The 13,192-nt window shown below is 49.5% G+C and overlaps 1 long non-coding RNA gene across 2 annotated transcripts in view; it reads right to left on the bottom strand.

Annotated features, from left to right (window-relative positions):
- Nucleotides 1–6,491: 6,491 nt before the first annotated feature.
- The window catches only part of LOC135229323 (uncharacterized), a 57,911-nt gene continuing 51,210 nt past the window's right edge, over nucleotides 6,492–13,192 (bottom strand). For both annotated transcript variants that reach the window (XR_010320110.1, XR_010320111.1), the window contains exons 4-5: nucleotides 10,809–10,927; nucleotides 6,492–10,561 (exon numbers count right to left, since the gene is read on the bottom strand). This is a non-coding gene — a long non-coding RNA (uncharacterized LOC135229323). The remainder of the gene's footprint in view (nucleotides 10,562–10,808; nucleotides 10,928–13,192) is intronic.

The following is a 13,192-nucleotide window of genomic DNA, read 5'->3' on the forward strand; positions in this document are numbered from 1 at the left end:
CATTTATTCACCACTGGTGGGAATTTAAAATGGTACAGCCACTTTGGAAATCAATCTGGCACTCCCTTAAAAAGCTAGAAATAGAACTACCATAGGATATGGCAATCCCACTCCTTGGAATATATCTTAGAGAAATAAGAGCCTTTATACGAACAGATATATGCACAACGATGTTCACTGCAGCACTGTTTACAATAGCAAAAAGATGGAAGTAACCAAGGTGCCCATCAACAGATGAATGGATAAATAAATTGTGGTACATTCACACGATGGAATACTTCACATAGATCAAGAACAATGATGAATCCATGAAATATTTCATAGCTTGGAGGAATCTGGAGGGCATTAGGCTGAGTGAAATTAGTCAGTTGCAAAAGGACGAATATTGTATGAGACCACTATTGTAAGAACTTGAGAAATAGTTTAAACAGAGAAGAAAATATTCTTTGATGGGTACGAGGGTGGGGAGAAAGGGAGGGAGAAGGATATTCGCAAATTTAGATAGTAGACAAGAACTATTTTAGGTGAAGGGAAAGACAACATACAATAAAGGAGAGGTCAGCATAACTGGACTAAATCAAAAGCAGTTTCCTGAATAAACCAAATGCTCCGAAGGCCAGAGTAGCAGGGGCAGCATTTGGGGGACCATGTTTTCAGGGGACATCTAGGTCAATTGACATAATAAAATCTATTAAGAAAACATTCTGCATCCCACTTTGGTGAGTGGCGTCTGCAGTCTTAAAAACACTATCAAGCGGCCATCTAAGATGCATCCATTGGTCTCAACCTACCTGGAGCAAAGGAGAATGAAGAACACCAAAGATACAAGGTAATTATGAGTCCAGAAGACAGAAATGGCCCCGTAAATCTGAGACTACATCAGCCTGAGACCAGAAGAACTAGATGATGCCCGTCTACAACCGAAGACTGCCCCGACAGGGAACGAAACAGAGCATCCCTGATGGAGCACGAGAGCAGTGAGATTGCAGACCTCAAAGTCCCATAAAAAAATCAGACTTAATAATCTGACTGAGACTAGAGGAACCCTGGAGGTCACAGTCCCCAGACCTTCTGTTGGCCCAAGACTGGAACCATTCCCAAAGCCAACTCTTCAGACAGGGATTGGACTGGATTATAGGATAGAAAATGATAGTGGTGAGGAGTGACCTTCTTGTCTCAAGTGGACACATGAGACTATGTGGGCAGCTCCCGTTTGGATTGGAGATGAGAAGGCAGAGGGGGACAGAAAGTGGCTGAATGGACACGGGGAATACAGGGCTGAGAGAAGGAGTGTGCTGTCTCATTAGTGGGAGAGGAACTAGGAGTATATAGCAAGCCATATACAAATTTTTGTATGAGAGACTGACTTGATTTGTAAAGTTTCACTTAAAGCACACACACACAAAAGATGGAAAGAATACACAGAGTCACAGTACCAAAAGAAATGGTCGACTTTCAGTCGTTTCATGAGGTGGCATATGATGAAGAACTGGTAGTAGTGAAGCAAGAAGTCCAAGCTACACTGAAGGCACTGGTGAAAAACAAGGCTCCAGGAGCTGACAGAATACCCACTGAGTTGGTTCAACAAACAGATGCAGCACTGTACATGCTCACTCCACCATGCAAAGAAATTTGGAAGCTAGCTACCTGGCCAACAGGCTGCAAGAGATGCACGTTTGTGTCCATTCCAAAGAAAAGCGATCCAACAGATTGTGGAAGTTATCAAATGTAAATCATAGTATTAGTAAATATGGTAAACAAACAAACAAAGAAACTCTATCTACTCTACAGTGAATATGACATTCTATCCCCAGGAGATCTAGTGAGTTTATGATGTTTTTGTTAGGTGCTGTTGAGTCAGTTCCAACTCATAGCGACCCTGTGTACAACAGAACGGAACAGTGCCCAGCCCTGGGCCTTTCTCATTGCTATGTCTGAGCCCACTGTTGCAGCCACAGTGTCAATCTGTCTCATTGAGGCTCTTTGTCTTTTTCACTGACCCTCTACTTTACCAAGCACGATGTCTTTTTCCAGGGGCTGATTCCTCCTGATAATATGTCCAGAGGACGTGAGACCAAGTCTTGCCACCCACCTTTCTAAGGAGCATTCTGGCTGTACTTCTTCCAAGACAGGTGTGTTCATTCTTCTAGCAGTCCATGGCATATTCATTATTCTTCACCAACAACATAATTCAAGTTTCAGTTCTTTTGCCTTCCTTATTCATTGTCCAGCTTTAGCTGCACATGAGGCGACTGAAAATATGATGGCTTGGTTCAGGCACACCTTAGTCCTCAAAGGGACATCTTCGATTTTTAACACTTTAAAGAGGTCTTTTGTAGCAGATTTGCCCAATAAAATATGTCATTTGATTTCTTGACGGCTGCTTCCATGGGTGTTGATTGTGGATCCAAGTAAAATGAAATCCTTGACGACTTCAGTATTTTATCTGTTTATCGTGATTTTTTTCTTGTTCCAGTTGTGAGGATTTTTGTTTACTTTATGTTGAAGTGTAATCCATACTGAAGGCTGAAGTCTTTGATCCTCATCTTCAAATCCTCTTCACTTTCAGTAAGCAAGTTTGTGTCATCTGCATGTCTAGGCTGTTAATGAGTCTTCCTCCAATCCTGGTGCCCCTTCTTCTTCATAGAGTCCAGCTTCTTGGACTGTATGGATTATATGTTTTTTTAAAGACACTGAGTTTTTGGTAATTTACTACGGTAGCCCTTGAAAATGAATACAGAGCCCTTCACCAAGGACAAGTCAAGTTAGCACCAAAAATGTTTTTTTTAAGGGTAGCCACGTAGCATGAGACATGGCAGTTTTTAAAAGTATGAAGTAAAACTTTCAGCTTTGACAAAGAAAGGGCTCCTCTAAGTCCAAGTTCTAAGTCCATTGCTGTTGGGTCAATTCTATCTCATAGCGACCCTAAAGGACAGAGTAGAATTGACCCATAGGGTTTCCAAGGAGTGGCTGGTAGATTCGAACTGCTTGGATAAGTATTGTGAAAAAATACAACCCTGACACACAACTTTTCTGAGCTTAGTATTAAAACAAAACAAAACAAAAAAAAGTTGGTATCGAGTGGATTCTCACTCATAGGGACCCTACAGGACAGAGTAGAGCCTCCCCACAGGGTTTCCAAGGAGGGACTGGTAGATTCAAACTGCAGACCTTTTGGTAGCAGCCAAATGCATAATCATCGCACCACCAGTGGCTTTCAAATCAGCTATAGGCTGATGATCTTCAAATTCTTAGAACCTGGAAAACCTCACAGTGGTATCCACAGCTGGGAACTGTTCTCCACACTTGGATGACCTCAGACATCCAAATCTAACATGTCCGGAAAAAAATCTTTTGGTCATTTTCTCAAGTTTGTTCCTCCATGGTTTTCCACATGGTAGAGAATGGCTCTGGTGACCATGCGCTCATGGTAGCCTGAATTCTAGAAGTCACCTTTGATTCTCCATTCCCCTCATCCCATACATCTGATCCACCAGCAATTCTTGGCAGCTCAAGCTCCAAAGTTCACCTGAAGCCTGCCCACTGTTCCCACCTGCACTGCCACCATCACTGCTCACCCTGACCACTGCAGAAGCATCCTCACCAGTCCTCTGTATTTGCTGTCTTCAAGTTCTCCTGGGCTACAGTTAATTCCTGGGACACATTCTTTCTCAAGACCATTGAACAATAGAAGGAGAAGGGCATTTAGTTGTATGCTACCTCCTCCGCTTGAGCTGCATGCCCCTCAGAAATCACTTTTCACTGTCCACTCTATAATGTCTCTATTCCAATTTCCTGTCTTTGGCCGCACTGCTTTGATAGCGTGCATGCATATGTGCTTCAGGGGTCATGTAGACAGATGCCCTGGAGGAATTTTTCTTAGTACAATCATGGTCGTGTGCCATCAAGAGATTCTGACTCATATCAACCTTGTATGACAACTTAGAATTGCCTCACAAGGTTTCCTAGGTTGCAGTCTTTATGGCGCAGCCCTGGTGGCACCGTGGTTAAGAGCTCGGCTGCTAACCAAAGGGTGGACAGTTTGAATCCACCAGTTGGTTCTTTGCGGAAAGACATGGCAGTCTGCTTCTGTAAAGACTTATAGCCTCAGAAACCCTATGGGGCAGTTCTGCTCTGCCCTATAGGGTCACTATGAGTTGGAATTGATTCAACAGCAACTGGTTTGGATTTTGTTTGGTTAGAATCTTTACGGGAGCCCATCTCCAGATCTTTTCAACCCCTGAGCTGGTGGGTTCCAACGGCCCACCTTTCAGTTAGCCAAGCACTTAACCGTTGCACCTCCAATACTTAACTCTGCGCCGGAGAGGGCCCTCTCCTGACGTCTCCTGTCTCCTCACCCCGTACACCTAGGCCTTGTCCTTGCTTCTAGACCCCACCCTCCCCTCTGGAGACCCAACTCCCCCACGCCCGCCCCACACCCGGGCCGCTGGGCGGGGCCGGCAGCCATGTTCCTCGCCGTCCAGCCAGTTACTCCCGGAAGTGCTGGGACGGGTGGTGAGGGGCCCGGGCCGGATGGCGCGCCTTAGAGAGGATACTGTTCATGCTGCGTTCCCTGCCGTGTTCTCTGAAAGGTATGAAACTCCGACACCTGGCTGGAGGGACCGGCTCCCAGACTGAACAAGCCCGGCCCCTCGAAGGTGTGGAGGGAAGGCGCCAGGAGGGAGGGTCCCAGTGCCAGCATCCCGGGGGCTCCAGAGGTTGGAGAGTCCGGACGTTGGGTTAGCAGCTCGCATCGCCCCCTCAGGCATACCCCGTCCCGAGTGATCCCCAGGGGCGGACGCGGCACGGGGGCGGGCGGACGCAGCCACTCTAGGGTCTGCGAGAGGGAGCCTCTGGCCCGGGAGACGCAGCTGGTCTGCAAAATTTGCAGCCCCGTGGATTTGCGGGGGGCGGGGGTGGGGGTCCAGCCGCGGGATCCAGCTGCGGAGTGCCCTCGGGCCTGGGGGCTTGAAGGGCTTGGGGAGAAAGGCCGTGTCCAGGGCTGCGCCCAGGTCCCTACTCTGCCCGGGGCGGGTTTGCGGGCCAAGCTGGGGGATGGGGGCCTGCCCACCCCGCCCCCCACCTGCTCCCTGTGCCAGGGGGGAAACCAAGGCCCAGAGTTCGCCCGGGGGGGGTGAGATTCCAGACTGAGGGCGGGGCACTCGCCCCCATTCCTCCTCCCACCCCCACCAGACTCCGTAGGGTGCCACGGACAGGGGAGAGAGGGATCCCCTGCCCAAGGCTCTGCTGCCCCTTACTGTTTTGGGCACTGTGCCTGGGAGGCTGAGGCACCCCGCGCCCGCGCCCGCGCCCGCGCCCGCGCCCGCGCCCGCGCCCGCGCCCGCGCCCGCGCCCGGCTGGTCTACTCTCGGGGCTGGGGCGTCGGCGCGGCCCCACCGGGAAAGGAAGGGGTCCTGGGAATCTGTGGAGCAGCGCGGGGATCCTACTCCTTGTGGATGCAGCAGCGATTCAGTGTCTGTTAACAGTGTGGATGCCGGGTCCCGCTCCCCCTCTGCGTGGCAGGGGTGGGGTAGCAGGAAGGGGTCCTGAGCAACCATGTTGTTTGTTAACTTAAACGTTTGTGCGGCGCTGTGTACCGGTCGCTGTGGACGCGGTCTCTGGTGCTGAGGGGATTTGAGGGTTCCTCACACTGGCGGGATTTGGAGCCTCTACCCTGGTGGCAGTAGGTTTAGTGGGTTACCCTGGTGGCGTAGTGGTTACGTGCTAAGGCTGCTAGCCAAAAGGTTGGCAGTTTGAATCCACCAGGCGCTCCCTGGAAACTGTGGGGCAGTTCTACTCTGTCCTATAGCGTCGCTATGAGTCAGAATTGACTCGATGGCAACGGGTGTGTTTTGTTTTTTTTTTTTAGGTTGGAGATTAGGTGTCTCTCAGGCTGACATTTGAAAGTCTGGAGCTGACGGTTTATGAGGGTTTCTAAGGGTTTTAAGCGCTCCGGCCATGGGCACCAACCCGATCTTCCAGCACCTGCGGACGGACCGCCCCCCCCCCCCCCGGGGGATTGGCTGCTCTGGGACCCGGAGCCCAGAGGGCGGTGAGAAGCTGACAAACGTGAGTGATGTCCTGCAGGCTCCAGTTGGCGGGGCAGCCCTGCTCACATGGTCTCAATACCGGCAATCCGGCAGTCGGCTTCGTGCCTGGGGGTGGTTTCCGAATGTTCCCTCGTGTCCCCCGACCCGTGCGGGGCGACAACTCTCCCCTGGGCGGGTACCTAGTAGAGGCCTGCAGGGCATCAGGGTATGGAGGGGCAGAGCTTGGGCGGGGAGGGCGCGGCCCTGCAGGTTCCTGTACATGACCACGGCAGGGGGGTGCGGGTCGTGAAGGCTGGACCTGGTAGAGGACCCACTAGGTCGCACAGAAGGAGTGGGTTAGGATAATCATAGCATTAACGGGAGTATTGAGAGAGCGCCCTGGGGCGTTGGGTCCCTCGGGAAGAAAAGCTTCTGCTGTCGCCACTGGAGCGGTCCCCAGGTCGTCCGGGCTTAGGTCCAGGAGGTTCCCATGCTCAGAGGGCCTGGTGGGCAGAACAGAACCGGCGGTGCGCGCGCCCTCTCGCGGCCTTGCACCGAATCGCTGAAGTCCAGTGTCAGGCGATTCTAAGCCATGGTTTTGGAACTGAATAGTGAAGCAGAGCAAATGATGCAGTGCCTTGATGGGACCGGTGGAGACAACAAGAAGCAAAGCACAGCTCAAACTTCAAAATTCCACTGAGTGTTAGTAGGATTTGGAGGAAGAAAATAGACGGAGAGTCGAGAGGCCCAGAGATGCAGAAGGGTTAGAGGATTAGGGTTAGGGGTTAGGGTTTGGTGTTAGGGGTCCAGGTTTGGGGGTTAGAGGTTTGGGAGTTAGGTTTAGGGGTACAGGTTTTAGGTGGTTGGGGGTTGGGGTTAGGGCTGGGGTTACTAGGCTCGGGCACAAGTGGTTTAGGGTTAGGGTTAGAGTGAGGCTGAGATTGATTCCCCAGTCTTGTGTACCGTCTTTCCTTCGCCAGAGTTACCACCGATCTGTTGTTTGGTTGGAAACCCTGGTGGCGTAGTGGTTAAGAGCCACCGGTGCTAACCAAAGGTCTGCAGTTCGAATCCACCAAGCACTCCTTGGAAACTCTATGGGGGCAGTTCTAATCTGTCCTGTAGGGTCGCTATGAGCTGGAATCAACTCGACAGCAGTGGGTTTGGTTTTTTTGGTTATTGTTTAGTTGGCTTTTCTCTACCCGCTCTTCGTCTCCCTGGTGAACATCAAGGATTGTTTCTGTGCGTAAATGTTTTCATGAGTTTTTATGATAGTGGTCTCTTACTGTATATGACGTTTTGTGATTGACTTAGTGTGATGCGCCCCAGATTCATCCATGGTGTGAGATGTTTCGGAGATTCATCATTGGTCTTTATTGTCGTGTAGTGTTCCACTGTGTATGTACCGTAGTTTGTTTATCCATTCCTCTGTGGACGAGCACTTAGGTTGTTTCCATCTTTTTGCAACTGTGAATAATGTTGCAGTGAACACGGGTGTGCATGTGTCTATTCCTGTGACTGCTCATGGAAACCCTGGTGGCTAGTGGTTAAGTGCTATGGCTGCTAACAAAAAGGGTTAGGGTTTGGGCTTAGGGATGTTAAGGTTAGGGTTGTTAGAGTTAGGGTCGTTAGGGTTTGGGGTTAGAGTTTAGGGTTAGGGTTTTTTGGTTGGGGTTAGGTGTTAGGGTTAGGTTTAGGGTTTGAGGTTAGAGTTTGGAGTTAAGGTTAGGTGTTAGGGGTTGCAGTTTGGGGTTTAGGGTTTTGGGGTTTAGTCGTTAGGGTTTGGTTTAGGTTTTAGGGGTCAGGGTTTAGGTTTAGGGTTGGGGTTGGTGTTGGGTCTGTTTGGGATATGTGGTTTGGGGTTAGAGGGTGGGTGTTAGAGGGTTGGGGTCTAGAGGGTTGGGGGTTAGAGATTGAGGGAGTTAGAGGGTGAGGGGTTAGAGGGTGAGGGGGTTAGAAGTTGAGAAGATTATAGAGTGAGGGAGTGAGAAGGTGAGGGTGTGAGGGGGTGAAGGTTAGGATTTAGGGTTAGAGGGTTTAGGCTTAGGGTTCAGAAGCTTGGGGTTAGGGGGTTAGGGTTTTTGGGTTCAGAGGTTGGGGTTGGTGTTGTGGTTAGGGTTAGAGAGTTAGGGTTAGAGGGTTAGGCTTAGAGGATTAGGGTTAGGGCTAGGGCTTAGGGGTTCAGGTTTAGGGGTTTGGGATGGGTTTGGGGTAAGGTTTTAGGGTTTAGGATTAGAGGGTTAGGCTTAGGGCTTAGAGTTTAGGGTTTTAGGATTTAGAGTTTAGGGCTTAGGGCTTAGAGCCTAGGGTTTAGGGCTTAAGGTTTAAGGCTTAGAGTGAGCGTTAAGGCTGGGGGCTGGGGTTAGGGTTTAGGGTATTAGGGTTAGAGGGTTAGACGGTTTAGTGTTTAAGCTTAGGGTTTAGGGGTTAGGGGTTGGAGTTAAGGGTGTTAGTGTTTAGGGTTTTGGCGTTTAGGGTGTTAGGGTTAAATGTGTTAGGGCTAAGGGTGTTAGGGTTTTAAGTGTTATGGTTTAGGGTTTAGAGTTAAGTGATAGGGTTAGGCTTAGGCTCATTCTTAGGTTTAGGGCTAGGGATTTGAGGTTTAGGGTTTGGGGTTAGGTTTGGAGGTTGGGGTTAGGATTAGGGCTAGGGTTAGAGGGTTAGGGTTAGAGGTTAGAGTTAGAGGGTTAGGGTTTCGGATTAGGGTTTCATGTTAGCGTTAGAGGGTTAGGGTTCGAGGGTTAGGGTCATTAGGGTTAGGGTGGTTAGGGGTTAGGGTTAGGTGTTAGGGTTTAGGGTTTACGGTTAGGTTTAGGGTTTGGGGTTTGGGATTTGAGGTTTGGGTTTAGGGTTTGAGGCTTAGAGTATAGGGTTTAGTGTGTAGGGTTTTGATGTGTAGTGTTTTGGGGTGTAGGTGTTTAGGTTGTAGAGTTTAGGGAATAGGGGTTAGGGTTTGGGTTAGGGTTAGAGTTTAGGGCCTTGGGGGTTAGGACCTAAGGGCTTAGGGTCTTAGGGGCTTTGGGGCTCAGGGCTTAGGGGCTAGAGTTAGAGGGCTAAGGCCAGAGGGCCCGAAGGCCAGAGGGCCAGGGTTATGGTTTGATTCCTGGCTGGCAATTTTTTTCCTTCAATATTTTGTGTAAGTCATCCCTTTGCCTTCTTGCCTGCATGATTTCTGCTGAGTAGTCCAAGTTTTTTATTATTTACTCTCCTTTGTTGGTGACTTCCTTTATCCCTAGCCTCTCTTAAAATTCTCTTTATATTTGATTTTGGCAAGTTTGATTATTATGTGTCTCGGTCACTTTCTTTTGAGATCTACCGTATGTGGAATTCGATGAGCATCTTTCATGATATCAGGGAAGTTCTGCCAACAAATCTTCAACAGTTCCCTCTGTATTTTCTGTTAGCCCTCCCTGTTCTGGTACTGAAATCACTCATAGTTATTTCTCTTGATAAAGTCCCACATGATTCTTTGGATTTCTTCATTTAAAATTCTTTTATCTGCTTTCTCTTCAAATATATTAGTCCCAAGAGTTTGATCTTCCATCTCAGTAATTCTGCCTTCCAATTCCTCAATTGTGCTCTTATTACTTTCTATTGAGTTTTCTGACTCTGTAATTTTATTGTTAATCTTCTGAATCTCTGATTGCAGTCTCTCTATGGTTTCTTGCAGCTTATTAAATTTTTAACTATGTTCTTGAGTAACCTTTTTAATTTCTTCAGCTGCTTTATCTTTGTGTTCCTTGGCTTGATCTGCATTTTGCCTCATTGGAGAAATCCTTGGGCCCTTCACTGGCACGCCATGCAGCTCCACGACGTCCACTCCTGGCCCTGACATTTGGCCGGTGCCCCACTGAACATGTGCTCCGGAGCCATGTTTCTCCACCCATCACTATCATTCTGCCACCAGGGGATATGTGAGTGTGGGAGTCACCATTTCTCACTGGCAGCAGCATCACAAGTCACTAGACTTCCAGGTACCCGCAGACGTAGGCTGCCTTCTGCCTCAGGAAACGTCCCGAATCCTTTATACCAGACGCTGACACTGGGCCACTGGTGGACATTCATTTTCATCCACACAGAGGTCTGGGTGAGGGTCAGCAGGCCAGGTAGGTGAAGTCAAGGCCAGGTGGGCGGGACTAAGGTTTCTTTGCCATCACCATGGAGAGAGTCTCCCCACCGGAAGAGTGGGCAGAGCTTATGATGGGCCTGGTGACAAGACTTAGCCAATGGCAGAGATCCAGTCCACCAGGCAGATGACACAGGGTCCTCCATTGTGACCTAGGACACCTAGTGGCCAAAGGATTTGAGCACACCCTGGGAAAGGCTATGCAGGCACAAGGGAGCCCCTGGTGCGGACTGCTTCACGGCATTGGCAGAGCAAGCCAGGGTCCAATTTTCCCACTTTCCTCAGGATATCAGTATGCAAGACATCCCCACTCACCATCTCTTGCCTCTCTCTCTGTATGTGTTCATTCTCTGAAATCTCTTCTTTCTCCCCCCATGCACTTCACAGCTTGGAGTGCCTGATAGAATGCCTAGAGACGAAAGAGCAAAGGGAGAAGGCCTCTGGCTCTACTGGTTGCCCATGGGCAGAGAAGATCTGCTAGTCTATCTGGAAGGTCTAGAGAGTAGTCATTGATTGGGGAGCTACATCACGGGTGGACCCTGGCCAGGTGAAGCTTGCTGACACGGGGCAGCCTCTCCGGAGACTACTAATTCCGCTGATAACATTCTATGCAAATACCCGGGTGAGTGCCATGGGCAGAAAACATTGACACATACCTGCCAGAGGCCTATTCTGGGTCTGAAGAGTCCACCCTGGTCTCCAGCAACTCATCATCTCAGCACACACTTTGCCTGCACGCATGGAAATTGCCTCTCTCAACGAATGTCTTCACCTGCTAGGAAACACACGAAGTCACTCAGCCAAAGGAGAGCACAGGCAAAGTCAACTGAAGCCCGTATTGTCAAGATTTTGCTTCTGTTGGGGCACAGCCCCCGGTGGCACAGTGCATGCGCGTCACTTCTCCAAAGACAAGGCCGAAATCCGGGCATCCAGGGCCCCAGCAGTCCAGAGTCTGCGCATGGCGGCATATGGATCGCCTCTTTGCCACATACAGGAGGGAGGCCTGTGCCCTAGACTGGCTCCGCTAGAGCTCCACGACCTCAGCTATTTTCCCTGACCTTTGGCCCGTGCCCTCATGATTGTGTGATCTCTAGTTACACTTCACCTCCGACCACTCTGAGTCCGCCACCTGCGGATACCTGAGTATGGAAATTAACATCTATCACTCGCTGCAGTGTCACAGGTCGGTCACTAGGTGTCTAGGCTCAGACTGACCTTGGCTGTCTTCTGCCCAGGCAACTAGCCTAAGCCTTCAAAGGAAATGAGGACACGTGGTCACTGGCCGACATCCTTTAACCAACACTGAGTCCCTGGTCAGCATCCTGGAGTCCTGGCAAGAAGAGCCAGGCACCTCCAGGAGCATCTGGAGCAGGAGACAGGGGCTGAAGAAGCTACCACACCTACTGGTGCTGCTACACATGTGGGTGACCTGGCTGCAGAGATTGCAGGCATGGCCTCAAGGTCAAAGGAGAAAGCACCTGAAGACGTGCTAGGACTCTTAGACTGAGAGAAGCAGGATGTCTGGACTGCAAAATATGCACCCTTCAGGGAAGAAGTTCATTCAGGCTTCTTAAACCCACCTCACCTGGAAAATCCATCCTCTTTTAGCCTTGTGCCCCTTCCACGCCCCCTCTAGTACAAAGAGAGATGCAGCCCTACGGCACCAGGGTGGAAGAAGCCCCAGGATAGCTGTCCGAAGACATGAGGTCCACTCAAAAGCTTCCCCCGCCAAGGAGAGAAGAGGACAAGACTCACCTGCAGATGAGGTCTCAGGGCCCTGAGAATGAGCATAATGTTTGTAAGGAAAGAGAAATGGGATTTCAGTGGGACATGGAAGTCTGAGAAAGAGCCTCTGCAAAGATAGCTCTAAGGGAGGTGTGATTGTGAAGGTGGGCTGGTCACTGAGTTCTTTGTAGTACAAGGTACCAGACAGAAGCCAGACTCTGGGGGGAACCTGCCTGCCGGTGAGCAGCGGGCATAAAACCCTAAACCAATGAGAATCGAATCCCTTCCCAGCAGCTTCTGCACAGATCAGTGATGTTTGCTTGGTCTTTCTCTTTTCTGTGGTCTAACCTGATCTGTTCTGAGATCAGAGAGTTGGAATAGAAAAGCCTGACTGAGATGAAACGAGCAAAGAGAAGACAAGGCCTCCTAAATCTGGTGAAGACAGAACACAGATAACCAAAGGTGAGGATGGGAAGAAACAGATTGAGTTCCAAGTCCCATCCACAGTATCCCAGGGCCTGGGAATCCCTGGAAGTGCCAGAGGTGTGTACTCCCTGGGAGATGTGACCCCAAGTGTCAGAGGAATCCCTATGGAGCAAGGAAGGGAGGGCAGGGCCTCTAGGATGGGCACTTCCATACAGGCTGCCCATGTGAATTTCTCAGAGTGACCGTGACAGATCCTGAGAGGGACAGTTTGAGGCAAAGGAAAGTAAGTTTTCTGAAGAGGGGTGAATTCCACAGTCTCCTGATAATGAAACAGAAATCCCGTCCTGCTCAGAGGTACTGAGTAGGAGGGATTGTGAATTCCCATCCTGCACAGAGGTTGGCTGGGAAGTTCGACTGTCTAAAGACAATGTGGCCAAAGTGTTCTTTATCTTTCAAAGATATATCTTCAACTTCCTGCAAATTCAATCCTGAAAAAAAGCCTAGAATATACAAGTGTGGGTTTTTCAGGAGAGCAACAAGGGGAGAAGGTGATAGTGGCATATCAGAGAAGGAGAACAATAGTCTAAGGGTCCCTGTGTTACTTAATGAATCAAGTATTCTTCCTTACCTGTAGACATGCAAATTCAGTAGATGTTTTAGCAATAACTGCATTAATCCTCACAGAATTCTTTTTGGCCATTTCGAGGCATAGAGACCAGAAGAAGTCATTAGTTACAAGAGCAAGCAATAATTCGCTGGTCTGAATTTTGTTCAATTTCTGTGTTTGCCCTTCATAGATGGATAAAAGTCTCTGAATCTGGCATTGAAGACAGTGTTTTCTCTATTGTTATGGATTGAATAGTGTCCCCCAAAATGTGTGCCAACCTGG

The sequence above is a fragment of the Loxodonta africana genome, unplaced genomic scaffold (genome assembly GCF_030014295.1).
Source record: "Loxodonta africana isolate mLoxAfr1 unplaced genomic scaffold, mLoxAfr1.hap2 scaffold_205, whole genome shotgun sequence".
NCBI lineage: Eukaryota > Metazoa > Chordata > Mammalia > Proboscidea > Elephantidae > Loxodonta > Loxodonta africana.